This window comes from Myotis daubentonii, chromosome 13 (genome assembly GCF_963259705.1).
Source record: "Myotis daubentonii chromosome 13, mMyoDau2.1, whole genome shotgun sequence".
Lineage (NCBI taxonomy): Eukaryota > Metazoa > Chordata > Mammalia > Chiroptera > Vespertilionidae > Myotis > Myotis daubentonii.
The window spans coordinates 19,606,280-19,620,512 of NC_081852.1; the positions used below are offsets into that span (position 1 = coordinate 19,606,280).

General features: G+C 41.3%; 2 protein-coding genes across 22 annotated transcripts in view; both read left to right on the top strand.

Annotated features, from left to right (window-relative positions):
* The window catches only part of SYNPO2L (synaptopodin 2 like), an 81,724-nt gene that overhangs the window by 26,109 nt on the left and 41,382 nt on the right, over positions 1-14,233 (top strand). The gene's annotated exons all lie outside the window — the stretch shown is intronic.
* USP54 (ubiquitin specific peptidase 54) overlaps positions 1-14,233 on the top strand; it is a 124,081-nt gene that overhangs the window by 4,264 nt on the left and 105,584 nt on the right. Inside the window, exon 2 of one of the 21 annotated variants that reach the window (XM_059662360.1) lies at positions 4,075-4,199. The exons of 19 other annotated variants lie outside the window; for them this stretch is intronic. The gene's annotated coding sequence lies outside the window, so the exon portion shown is untranslated. Of the gene's footprint in view, positions 1-3,351; positions 3,371-4,074; positions 4,200-14,233 lie in introns of those variants that run through there. One more of the 21 variants, XM_059662363.1, reaches the window with a different exon arrangement.

Here is a 14,233-nt window from a genome sequence, read left to right on the forward strand (position 1 = left end):
CCTGCATGCCCTATACTGGGGATCAAGCCCGCAAACTGGACATATGCCCTGACTGGGAATCGAATCTTGACCTCCTGGTTCATAGCTTGATGCTCAATCACTGAGCTACACTGGCTGGGCACCATTTTAAAAAATATATATATCTTTTTTTATTTCAGAGAGGAAGGGAAAGGGAAAGAGATAGAAACATCAATGATGAGAGAGAATTATTGATTGGCTGCCTCCTGCACATCCCCCACTGGGGATAAAGCCCACAACCCAGGCATGTGCTCTTGGCTGGAATCGAACCTGGGACCCTTCAGTCCGCAGACTGACGCTCTATCCACCGAGCCAAACCAGCTAGGGCTGGGCACCATTTTTAAATGTACAGTTCAGTAATATTAAATACATTCACATTGTACAATTTTTATCTTGCAAAACTGAAATTCTATACCCATTAAAAAATGCTCCCTACTCCTCTCCCCCGAGTCACTGGCAACCACCATCCTACTGTCTATCTCTGAATGTGACTATTCTAGGTATCTGATATAAATGGAATCATAGAGTGTCCTTTTGTGCATGGCTTATTTTATTTAGCATAATGTCCTCCAGGTTCATCCATGTTTTAGTATGTGTCATTATTTCCTTCCTTTTTAAGGCTGAATAATATTTCACTGTACACACACACATCACATTTTGCTTATCCATTCACTTGGATTGCTCCCATCTTCTAGCTGTTATAAATAATGCTGCTAGGAACAGGGGTGTACACTGATCTCTTTGATACCCTGCTTTCAATTCTTTTGGATATATAACCAGAAGTGGAATTGCTGGATCTTATTTTAAATTTTTGAGGCATTGCTATACCATTTTCCATAGTGGCTAACCCATTTTACATTCCCACTAGCAGTATACAAGTGTTTCAATTTCTCCACATCCTCATCAACAATTGTTATTTTCTATTGGATATGAGATAGTATCTCATTGTGATTTTGATTTGTATTTCCCTAATGACTTGTGATGCTGAGCATTTTTACATGTGCTTATTGGCCATTTGTATATCTTCTTTGGAGAAACATCGATGTAAGAGAGACACATCAATTGGTTGCCTCCTGCACATACCCCAACCGGGGCTGGGGATCTAGTCTGCAACAGATGTACATGCCTTTGTCTGGAATTGAACCCACAACCTTTCAGTCCCTGGTCCGATGCTCTATCCATTGAGCCAAACTGGCCAGGGCCCTTTGTGCACTTTTGAATTGGTTGATGGTAAGTTGTTGGAATTCTTTATATGTTCCGGATATTAACTCCTTATCAGACAAATTATTGACAAATATTTTCTCCCATTCTATGAGTTGCCTTCTCACTCTGTTGGTTGTGTCTTTGATGCACAGTTCTCTCTTTTTAAAAAAATTTTATTATTATTTAAGACATTTAAAAAGAATAATACAGTAAGCTTTCTTATATTCATTATCCAGGAAACTAAACATTACTAAATTGGTTGAACGCTCTTACATTTCCCCTTCTTTTTTTTTGTAATCCTCACCTGAGGATATGTTTGATTTTTTTAGAGAAAGGAAGGGAGAGAGAGAAAAACATTAACATGAGAGAGAAAATCCATCAGTTGTCTTCTGTACGTGCTCCAACAGGGGACTGAACCTGAAACCTAGGTATGTGCCTTGACCGGGAATCAAACCCACAGTCTTTTTAAACATTTATATTTAATATATTTTATTGATTTTTTACAGAGAGGAAGGGAGAGGGATAAAGAGTTAGAAACATCGATCAGTTGCCTCCTGCATACCCCCCACTGGGGATGGGCCCGCAACCAAGCTACATGCCCTTGACCGGGATTGAACCTGGGACCCTTCAGTCCGCAGGCCGACGCTCTATCCACTGAGCCAAACCAGTTAGGGCTAGCCCACAGTCTTTTTGTTCACAGGATGATGCTCTAGCCAACTGAGCCACCTGGCGAAGGCAGGTTTGCCCTTCTTTTTTTTTTTTAATCCTCACCTGAGGATATTTTTTCCATTGATTTTTTTTTTTTTTTTTAGAGAGAGTAGAGAGGAGGAGGAGAGAGAGAGAGATCGATGTGAGAGAAACACATCAATTGGTTGCCTCACAACCATGGTACATGCTTTTGACCAGGGATCAAATTCATGACTCATGACCCTTTGGTCTGTGGGCCAGCACTCTAACCACTGAGCAAACCAGCCAGGGAAGGTTTCCCCTTCTTGATTGCAAATCCCTTGCCATCTCTCAAAGAAAACCACTAATGAGTCTAATGTTTCTCTGGCTAGTTTATACTCCTTAGTCCAGCGGTTGCCAACTGGTGGTCTGCTGACCACTGGTGGTCCATGAGGTCTGAAAGGTTGGCGACCGCTGGTTTAAGGAAACCTTTGGAGCAGCGATTGCCAACCGGTGGTTGGCGGAGAAGCTTATCATGAAAGAAGTAAAAACACCACAGAAGTCCTGTGGAAGGTTAAAGTGGGAAAGGCTCTTTCTCAGATTTTATTTTATTTATTTAGTTTAGTTTAAAACTCAGGTCAGCACCCTATCAGAGATGGTTGTATATAATAGGTGCACAAAAATACTTGTTGAATGACTGTTTGGTATGCAGATACTTATGATTGAATATATTTAGTACCAATATTATATCACTTTGAAATGAAGTCTGCATATCTTTTGGATTAGGATTATTATGTGCTTTACCAATAAATAGACCATTATGGCAGAGTAAATGTTTTCTTAGAAGTAGTGAAACTGAGGCAAACTTGAGTTTGCAGGAGTTAGCTCTAACTACATGCGGCACATTTAGCTGGCTGAGTTAATTGAAACTTATAGACAGGACAAACAGAATAAGAGAGATGGGGAAGCATTATGTTCCTGGTTCATTCAGGAAAATGAGATGTAAATTCTAAAAAAGGAGATGATTCTGGTAAGGTCTGACTCTGGGCAAGACCTGTTGGAACAAAACTGTGGGATGTTCACAGGATAGTGGTGAAGAATCTGAGCTCTATTACAGCTGAAAATGAAATCCTTCTCTAGTGACGTTATAATAGAAGCAGCTGCTGCTGCTGCAGCCACTGCTGCCTGAACTTGGTGGCTGCATGAAGTGGCTAGAGCAGGAAATGATTCTATGGCACTAGGCGTGGATAGGGAAGGACTTGTCTGGCTCTGGACAAGTGGTTGCACAGGTTGTGGGTGTCACTTTAAACATACAGAAACCTGCTTGCTGGAGGAGGAGCACCTCCCTGAGGATCAGGTGCACGTCTGAAGGAATGAGCTCATCCTTCTAGCCAGACCTGCTCCAGACGCTGAGTGAACGTTTTCCTAATTGCAAGTCCTGCAGCTGGGAGAAGCAGGAAATGGTTGAAGCTTCAGGTACTTTGTGAGTAGCAAGAATATGGAAGCTATTTTGGGACTCAGAATGTGTGACTGTGAATATCAGGTTGAAGGTGACACACATGCACATTCAGTCTTTCTCTCAGTTGAGGATTGCAGTGAAGTGTGTGGTGGGTTGAGAAAAGCTTTGGTGGTTTTAACTTTATTCCAGTGATTCTTTTTGAGGTGACTTAATAATTTGTTTTCTATATTGTCTTGTTTGGTTATGCTGCTTTGGAAAATAAGAATCTTGAGGGCTTGCCCTGTCCAGGTAGCTCAGTTGGTTAGAGTGTTGCCCGATATGCCAAGGTTGCACGTTTCATCCCTGGTCAGAGCACATAAAAGAATCAACCAATGAATGTATAAATAAGTAGAACAACAATTGATGTTTCTTTTTCTCTCTCTCTCTCTCTGTTTCTCTTTCCTCTCTCTCTCTAAAAGCAATCAATCAAAAAAAAAAAAAAAAGAATCCAGGGGGCTCTTTTTCAATTTCCAAGGATATTTATGGCTTTTTTTTTGAGCTTTGGTTGATGGGACTTACTCCCCTTTTGAAGTTCACTGTGCTTAATTTCAGAGCCCTATGCATGATTCTATTTTGCTTTGTTTTGTATTAACTTACCTAAATTATTCATTTTAAGTAAGCCTCTTTTAAATGAATTGGTTTTAAAAAGAAATATCAATTTTATTTTTTTTTAAACATTTATTTTGAAGTAATTCTAGATTCACATGGAATCAGAGAGATCTGATGTATGCCTTTCCCAGTTTCCCCAGTGGTAACGTCCTGCAAAACTGAAGTGCAATATTACAACCAAGATATTGACACTGATACAGTGAAGGTAAAGAATATTTTCTTGCCGAAACCGGTTTGGCTCAGTGGATAGAGCGTCGGCTTGCGGACTGAAGGGTCCCGGGTTCGATTCCGGTCAGGGGTATGTACCTGGGTTGCGGGCACATCCCCAGTGGGAGATGTGCAGGAGGCAGCTGATCGATGTTTCTCTCTCATCGATGTTTCTAACTCTCTATCTCTCTCCCTTCCTCTCTGTAAAAAATCAATAAAATATATTAAAAAAAAAAAGAATATTTTCTTCACAGGATCTATGTTATTGCTCTTTTATAGCCACACCTATTTCTTTTGTACCTCACCCCCTCTTAAATCCTATCAACCACTAATCGAAAAATCAATTTAAAAATAGATTTTTATTACATTTTTTTAGAGAGAGAGAGGAAGGGAGAGGGAGAAACATCAAGGTGAGAGTGAAACATTGATTGGCTGCCTCCTGTATGCCCCCTACCGGGAATAGAGCCTACAACCCAGGCATGTGCCCTGACTGGGAATAGAAACTGGCAAACTTTGCATGTTCAGGCAACGTCTGACCAACTGAGCCACATCAGCCAGGGCTTGGAAAAATCCGTTTTTAAGCAAGAAATTTTATGTGCAATCTTCAGTATTTTTTTAAAAAAATAATTTTATTGATTTCAGAGAGGAAAGGAGAGGGAAGAGAGTGACAGAAACATCAATGATGTCAGAGAATCATTGATTAACTGCCTCCCGCAGGTCCCCTACTGGGGGTTGAGCCCACAACCCAGGCATGTGCCCTTGACTGAAATAGAACCCAGGACCCTTCAGTCTTCAGGCCAAAGCTCTATCCACTGAGCCAAACCAGCTAGGGCAGTGGTTGGCAAACTCATTAGTCAACAGAGCCAAATATCAACAGTACAACAATTGAATTTCTTTTGAGAGCCAAATTTTTAAAACTTAAACTATATAGGTAGGTACATTGTTATTAACTTAATTAGGGTACTCCAAAGGCTTAGGAAGAGCCACACTCAAGGGGCCAAAGAGCCACCTGTGGCTCGAGAGCGCAGTTTGCCGACCACGGAGCTAGGGCAATAGTAGTTTTGTATTAGAGATCTGCATGGCTTATGAAAAGAGCCCTAGACTGCAATAGGAGATTCTGGTTAATTGTAGCTCTTTGACCTTGGGCAAATAATTTTAATGTCTCTGTGCTTTAGTTTCCTTATATATAAAATGGGATAATGGTATATTAATTTTTATCTAACCTATTTAGAAACTATAAAGTTCTTTAGCCCAGCCAGTGTGCCTCAGGGGTTGAGCGTCAACCCATGAACCAGGAGGTCGAAGCTCGATTCCCGCTCAAGGAACATGCCGGAGTTGCTGGTTCAATCCCCAATGTGGGGCATGCAGGAAGCAGTCGACCAATTAGTTCTTTAAAAAAATAAGTATTATGTATATACAACAAAGAATTCTTGAAGGATTATGGATTTAAAACATGAATTTTAAAATAATAAAGCTTCTAGAAAAAAATGTGAGACAATAACATCATGACCTTACGGAGAAAAAAAAGTACTATGTAGATTATTATTAGCAGCAAGAACAATAGTTTTCAAACTAGAAAGTAATTAGCAACTTGTAAACTAGAAATTGTAGCCCACTATGGTAAGACTGAACATTTAAGAATGAATATAAGCCTTAAGGCTCAATTGAATTTCAGAGTGCTGAATTAATTAATTAGCTAATGATCTTAGAGCCACTGTTGTTAATCATAAATCATAAAAACCAGAGAGAGGCAAATGTTCCGATGTACAAAGTGAGGAAAGTAGTTGGAAACTACAAACCTGTGAAAATTGATATTAATTCCTGGGAAAATTCAATTACAAATGGTCAAAATCAGTTGATATGGAGTATTAAACAAAAAGTTAGCATGGACCCTGGCTGGTGTGGCTCAGTTGGTCGAACACTGTCCTGTGCACTGAAAAGTCGCTGGTTTGATCCCTGGTCAGGGCACATACCCAGGTTTTGGGTTTGATTTCCAGTCGGGTGCTTACAGGAGGCAACTGATACATGTTTCTCTAACATCGATGTTTCTCTCCCTATCTCTCCCTCCCTCTCCCTCTAAAAATTCAATAAAGCTAGGCCCACATGGCTCAGTGGTCGACCTAGGAACCAGGAGGTCCCAGGACGATTCCCAGTCAGGGCACATACCCAGGTTGCGGGCTTGATCCACAGTGTGGGGCATGCAAGAGGCAGCTGGTCCATGATTCTCTCTCGTCATTGATGTTTCTACCTCTCTCTCCCTCTCCCTTCCTCTCTGAAATCAATAAAAGTATTTTTAAAATATATATTTTTTATTTTTTAAATATATATTTTATTGATTTTTTACAGAGAGGAAGGGAGAGGGACAGAGAGTTAGGAATATCGGTGAGAGAGAAACATCGATCAGCTGCCTCCTGCACACCCGCTACTGGAGATGTGCCCGCAACTGAGGAACATGCCCTTGACCGGAATCGAATCTGGGACCCTGGAGTCCGCAGACTGACGCTCTATCCACTGAGCCAAACCGGTTAGGGCTTGAAATACATTTTTATTGATTTCAGAGAGGAAGAGAAAGGGAGAGAGAGAGATAGAAATATCAATGATGAGAGACAATCATTGATCAGCTGCCTCCTGCGCACCCTCCACTGGGGATCAAGCTCGCAACCCAGGCTTGGCCAGAATCAAACCCGGGACCCTTTAGTCTGCAGGCTGACGCTCTATCCACTGAACCAAGCCAGCTAAGGCCATGTTCATAGTTTTAAAAATTCACATAGTATTGTGCCCTGGCTGGTGGCTCAGTTGGTTGGAACATCTTCCCAAACCCCAAAAGGCTGAGAGTTTGATTATCAGTCAGGACACATACCTAGGCTGCAGGTTCCATCCCTGGTTGGTATGCTTATGGGAGGCAACTGATTGATATTTCTCTTTCGCATTGATGTTTCTTTCTCTCTCTCCTTCCCTCTCTCTCTAAAAAATCAATAAAACATATCCTTGGGTGAGGATTTAAAATAAAAATTCAAATATGCTTTGAAGGAAAAATAAGTTATCCCATCCCTTGAGGCAACCATATTCACCTGCCTGAAATATTTCTAATAGCATAATTTATCACTTAATATAAAGTACTAAACTTATAAAGTGCCATATGGTTTTGCCTTTTTTTTGTTTTTGTTTTTTTTAAAATATATTTTATTGATTTTTTACAGAGAGACAGGGAGAGGGATAGAGAGTTAGAAACATCGATCAGCTGCCTCCTGCACACCTCCCACTGGGGATGTGCCTGCAACCAAGCCACATGCCCTTGACCGGAATCGAACCTGGGACCTTTCAGTCCACAGGCTGACGCTGTATCCACTGAGCCAAACCGGTTAGGGCTTTGTTTTGTTTTTTAATTGATTTGAGAGAGAGAGAGAAAGGGAGAGGAAGAAAGAGAGAAACATTCATTGGTTGCCTCCCTCATGTGCTCCCCCTGGGGATCAAACCCAAAACCTGGTTATGTGCTTGGCTGGGAATCAAACAGCGACCCTTTGTGAAATAATGCTTCAACCAACTGAACCACACCAGCCAGGGCAGTTTTGCCTCTTTCATGCATATATGTCTTTTCCCTTATAATCTCAATATAATTATGTAATTTGGAAGATTAAATCATTATTTTTTGTTTACATATACAGATATTGAGCCTGAGCTATATAATATACAATGATTATAATTTTCTTTTTAAAATAAAATTATATAGGTTGTAGGTGTACAATTTTATAATACATCATCTCCATATTATATTACTAGATGCCCAGTGTACGAAATTCGTGCATGGGTAGGGTCCCTAGGCCTGGCTGGTGATGAGGGCTGATTGGGGGCATCTGGCTGCCGGCCAGGGCCTTCCTTCCAGCCAGCCTGGGTCTCCCTTCCTTGGCTGCCGGCTGGGGCCTTCCTTCTTTCCGCGCCGCCCCCTGGTGGCCAGCACACATCATAGTGAGTGATTGAGCTCCTGGTCTCTCGGTCAAACTCCTGAGAGGACAATTTGCATATTAGGCTTTTATATATATAGATATGTTCACCACCCTAAGTCAAATCTCCTACCATCAACATTTATCCCTCTTTTACCATCTTCTACCTCCCTTCACCTCCCTTTTCCTCTGGTAATCACCGTGCTGTTGTCTATGTGTATGAGGTTTTTGTTGTGTGTGGTTTTTTTTCTTCTCAATCCCTTCACCTTTTGTTTTACTCAACTCCCCTTTGACAGCTGTCAGTCTGTTCTCTGTATTTATGAGTTTGTTTCTCTTTTGTATGTTAGTTTATTTTGTGCATTAGATTCCACATATAAGTGAAATCATATGGTACTTGTCTTTCTCTGACTGCCTTTTTTCACTGAGCATAATACTCTCCAGGTCCATCCATACTGTCCAAATGGTAAGACTTCCTTCTTTTTTTATGGCCAAGTGGTATTCATTCCATTGTGTACTAGTAAATATACACAGCTTTAAAAAAAATGTCTACCTGACATTTATTTATTTATTTTATATTGTTTCTTCTCATTGAATTTATTGGGTGACAGAGTGGCATGTGGTAATTTTACATGAGGCCCTAGCCGGTTTGGCTCAGTGGATAGAGTGTTGGCCTGCAGACCGAAGGGTCCCGGGTTTGATTCCGGTCAAAGACATGTACCTCAGTTGCAGCCTCCTCCCTGACCCAGGCCCCTGGTCAAGATGCATGCAGGAGGCAGCCAATCGATGTATTTCTCTCACATTGATATTTCTCTCTGTCTTTCCCTCTCTTCTACTTTCTCTAAAAAATCAATGGAGGAATATCCTCAGGTGAGGATTGAAAAGAAAAAAATTTTAAATGAGGTGTTCAGGGAGTCCCTTTGAGGAGAGTAACATTTAAGTAGAGAGCTGAATGAAGTGAAGGAGCAGGCTATTCAAATAGCTGGGGAATGGGCATTCAATGGAGAGGGATTAGCAAGTGAAAAATCCTTGAGATGGGAATAATCGAGAGAAGTAGGGGCTAGATCTTGAGGGATATGATTCAGAATGTAATGGTAAAATATTGAAGTTTTTTATGTGGAGTAATGATTTGATTTTTTTTTTAAATCCTCACCAAAGGATATGTTTTTACTGATTTCTAGAGAGAGAGAGAGGAAGGGCAAGAGGGAAAAGAAACATTAATGTGAGAGAGAAATATCAATTGGCTGCCTCCCATATGCGCACCAGACATGGGGTCGAACCTGCAACCTTTTGGTGTATGGGGATGCCAATTGAGCCACCAGGCTAGGGCAGATTTTTTTTTTTTTAAATAAATTTTTATTGGTTTCAGAGAGGAAGAGAGAGGGAGAGAGAGATGGAAGCATCAATGATGAGAGAGAATCATTGATTGGCTGCCTCCTGCCCACCCCCCACTGGGGATTGAGCCTGCAACCCAGGCATGTGCCCTTGACCGGAATCGAACCTGGGACCTTTCAGTCCGCAGGCCGACGCTCTATCCACTGAGCCAAACCAGCTAGGGCAGGCTGATTTTTTTTTAAGGTTGTGTTTTTGTTTTTGTTTTAAATATGTTTTTATTGATTTCAGGGAGGAAGGGAGAGGAAGAGAGAGAAACATCACTGGTGAGAGAGAATCATTGATTGGCTGCCTCCTGCATGCCTTATACTAGGGGTTGAGCCCCCAACCTGGGCATATGCCCTGACCGGGAATCGAACTGTGACCTCCTGGTTCATAGGTTGATGCTCAACCACTGAGCCACACCAGCTTGGCACATTTTATTTTTTTAAAGATGATTCTGATTGTTGTGTGAAGAAGTGGTTGTAATGGAAGCAAGGAGACCAGATAGAAGACTATTACAGTCTTCTAGGTAATATCCTAGGTGACTCTGTTAGGATGGTAGCAGTGGAGGTGGTGAAAAAGGATATGTTTTGAGAGTTTTAAGTCAGCTTCTGAGTAAGTATCCAGGGAAACATGCTCAAAAAGTATGTGGTGGAATGTTTGTAATTATTTAGCAAAGGGTGTGCCCAGCAAGTATCACTCCAGCTTGCCTTGTTCATCTGTTCTGTCTTTTCAGCCAGACATAAGACATGTACTCTGACTTTAGCTGCTGTGCTATTTTGGTGACATTTTCAACCTTATTTTTGTCAAAGTGAATTATCTGTGTCTATCCACTTTGGACATATGTGTAATTGGTGGTATTACTGTTGGCTTCTTGATTAGGGAAATGGTTATTGCATTCTGTACCAAGTTAAATGACAACATCAGAGAGTAGAATGCACCGACAACCTGATTTTCTTTGCTTATGCATTATAAAAAATGATTAAAAATCTCATATGCACAGAAGTTGCTTGCCAAACATTAGAAGCCATCTAGTTTTACCAGGTGGCAGCTGCTGTTATTTGTAGGGATCCAATTTAAAAAACAGACATGAAACAGGGTCCTGTCCTTGTTTTGCAAAAAGGGAAACTGACTTAAACACACACACACAGCTTTATTGAGATATAATTTACAAACCATACAAGTCAGCCATTTAAAGTGTACAATTCAATGGTTATTAATATATGAAAGGCCCAGTGCACAAAAATTTGTGCACTTGTGTGTGTGTGTGTGGGGGGTCCCTCAGCCCGGCCTGTGCCCTCTTGCAGTCTGGGACTTCTTGGGGGATGTCTACTTGCTGGTTTAGGCCCGCTCCCTGGGGGATCGGGCTTAAGCTGGCAGTCAGACATCCTTCTGGCAGCCTGGGAGCCCTCAGGGGATGTCCACTTGCCAGTGGGGAGCAGGCCTAAGCTGCAGTCGGACATCCTTAGCACTGCTGAGAAGGCGGGAGAGGCTCCCGCCAACACCGCTGTGCTGGCAGCCATCAGCCTGGCTTGTGGCTGAGCAGAGCTCCCCCTGTGGGAGCGCATTGACAACCGGGGGGCAGCTCCTGCATTGAGCATCTGGCCCCTGGTGGTCAGTGTGTGTCATAGTGACCAGTGACTCCCAGTCGCTCTGCTGTTAGGGTCAATTTGCACATTACCCTTTTATTATATAGGATAGAGGCCTGGTGCATGGGTGGGGGCCGCCTGGTTTGCCCTAAGGGTGTCCTGGATCAGGGTGGGGGTTCCCACTGGGTTGCCTGGCCAGCCTAGGTGAGGGGCTGATGGCTGTTTGCAGGCTGGCCACAGCCCCTTCAGGGTGGAGGTCTGCGCTGGGGTGCCTGGCCAGCCTGGATGAAGGGCTGATGGCCGTTTTCAGGCTGGCCATGGCCGCGGGCTGGAAGCAGGTATCTGGGGTTTATTTATTTTCTATAATTGAAACTTTGCAGCCTTGAGCAGAGCTCAGGGCCGGCCAGGGCAGGCGGGAAGCTTGGCTTCCTCCATCGCTGGGGGCAACCCAAGCCTCCTGCTTGCTCCAGCTCTGTGGCTGCCACCATCTTAGGTGGGTTAATTTGCATATTCGCTTCTGATTGGCTGGGGGCATGGCTTGTGGGTGTAGCAGAGGTAGGGTCAATTTGCACATTTCTCTTTTATTAGATTAGATTCATAGAGTTGAACGGCCATCACCACAATCAATTTTAGAACATTTTTGTCATCCCAAGAAGAAACACTGTACCTATTAACAGCTACTTTCTATTTCCTTTACACCTCCTCTCAGCCCTAGGTAACCACAAACCTACTTTCTATCTCTATAGTTTGCCTATTCTGAACATTTCATATAATTTTAATCATATAATAGATGGTCTTTTGGGACCAGCTTTCACTTAGGATAATATTTTCAAGGTTTAAATATGTTGTAGCATGTATTGTACTTCATTCTTATTATGGCTGAATAATATTAGACTGTATGAATAACCACATTTTATTTATCTACCAGTTGATGTATATTTGAATTTCCACTTTTTGGCTATCATGAATAATGCTCTTATGCACACTGGTGTATAAGTTTTTGAGTGCATATAAGTTTTAATTTCTCTTAGCATATATCTAGAAGTAGCATAGCTGGGTCATATGGTAATTCTATGTTTAATCTTTTGAGCATCAGCCAGACTGTTTTCAAAAGTGTCTGTACCATTTTACATTGACACCAGCAATTTAGGAGAGTTTAGATTTCTCCACGTTTGTGCCAACTCTTGTGTGAAGAGGTATCGCATTGTGGTTTTGATTTTCTTTTAAAAAAAAATATATTTTATTGATTTTTTATAGAGATGAAGGGAGAGGGATAGAGAGTTAAAAACATCAATGAGAGAGAAACATCGATCAGCTGCCTCCTGCACACCCCCTACTGGGAATGTGCCCGAAACCAAGGTACATGCCCTTGACTGGAATCGACCCCGGGACCCTTGAGTCTGCAGGCTGATGCTCTATCCACTGAGCCAAACCGGTTAGGGCTGTGGTTTTGATTTTCATTGTGTTGTTTTAATTTAATTAATCTGTGTTTGTTTGTTATTGTGGGGGAGGAAGAAATTTTCCTCTACTTTTATGACCTCTTCCATAAGAATCAGCCAAAACTGGTTTGGCTCAGTGGATAGAGCGTCGGCCTGCGGACTGAAGGGTCCCGGGTTCGATTCCGGTCAAGGGCATGTACCTGGGTTGCGGGCACATCCCCAGTGGGAGATGTGCAGGAGGCAGCTGATCGATGTTTCTCTCTCATCGATGTTTCTAACTCTCTCTATCTCTCTCCCTTCCTCTCTGTAAAAAATCAATAAAATATATTAAAAAAAAATAAAATAGTGGAAAAAAAAAGAATCGACATAAGACAGATTAATAAGAGAAAATAACCAAATTTAGTTGCATATGTACATTTGGAAACCTCATACACATGAGAGGTTCAGAGACAGAAAATTAAAATGTATGGCAATCTGAGCTTAAGGTTTAGGTAAAGCGCCTGAGCTTCAGAGGGAGGAAGGTCGTTCTTAGGACAGTAAGATGAGCAGAAGTTTAATAATTAGATGTTTGCCCTGCCATATACATAGGTCATAAAAAGTTATTTCTGATAATAATCCTTATTATGAGCAAGGCCTCCAATTTAAATTCTTGAAGGGAGAGGTAAAAGTTCCCTTGGGCCTGCAGGGTCTTGACTGCCTTCAGCTCAAAATAATCCAGTGTCAGCAGGCCTCTTGGGGAGACCTGTTCTAAACCCCTTCATTATTGAGACACTATTTTTAGAATAGTTTTAGATATACAAAACAATTGAGTGGATAGTGGAGAGAGTTCCCATATGTCCCCATCCCAATAGTTTCCCCTATTATTAACATCTTATATTAGTATTGTATATTTGTTGCAATTAAGGAACCAATATTGATATGTATAGTTATCTAAAGTCCATAGATAATTCAGATTTCTTCCATTTTTATTTAATGTCTTTTTTCTGTTCTGTTTCCATCAAAAATTCCACATTACTTGTCATGTCTCCCTAGGCTCCTCTTAGCTGTAACTTTCTCACACTTTGTTTTTTGGTGACTTTAACAGTGTTGGGAAGTACTGGTCAAATATTTTGCAGGATGCCCCTCTATTGGAATTTGTCTGATAATTTTCTCATGATTAGACTAGGGTTATCAGTATTGGGGAGGAAGATCACAGAGATACAATGCCATTCTCATCACATCATGTCAAGGGTACATATTATCAACATGATTTATCATTGTTATTATTGACCTTGATCACCTGGCTAAGGCACTAGTTGTTAGGGTTCTCTACTGTAAAGTCACTCTTCCTGTCTCTCTTCATATTCTGTTGTTGAGCAGCTTTTCATGTGTTTATTATCCATTTGTATATCTTTGGAAAAATGTATGTTAAGATCCTTTTTTTAATTGGGATTTTTTTCAAATACCAATTCTAAAATTGGGTTGTTTTTATTACTTAGTTGTAAGTGTTCTTTATATGTTCTAAATACAAGTCCCTTACTAGATATACAATTTGCAAATATTTCCTCCCATTATTTGGGGTGTCTCATTACTTTTTTGATGATATCCATTGAAGCATAAAAGTTTTAATTTTGATGAAGTAAAATGTATTTTTCTTTTGCTGTTTGTGTCATATCTAAGACTTTGCCTAACCCAAGAGCATGAAGATATATG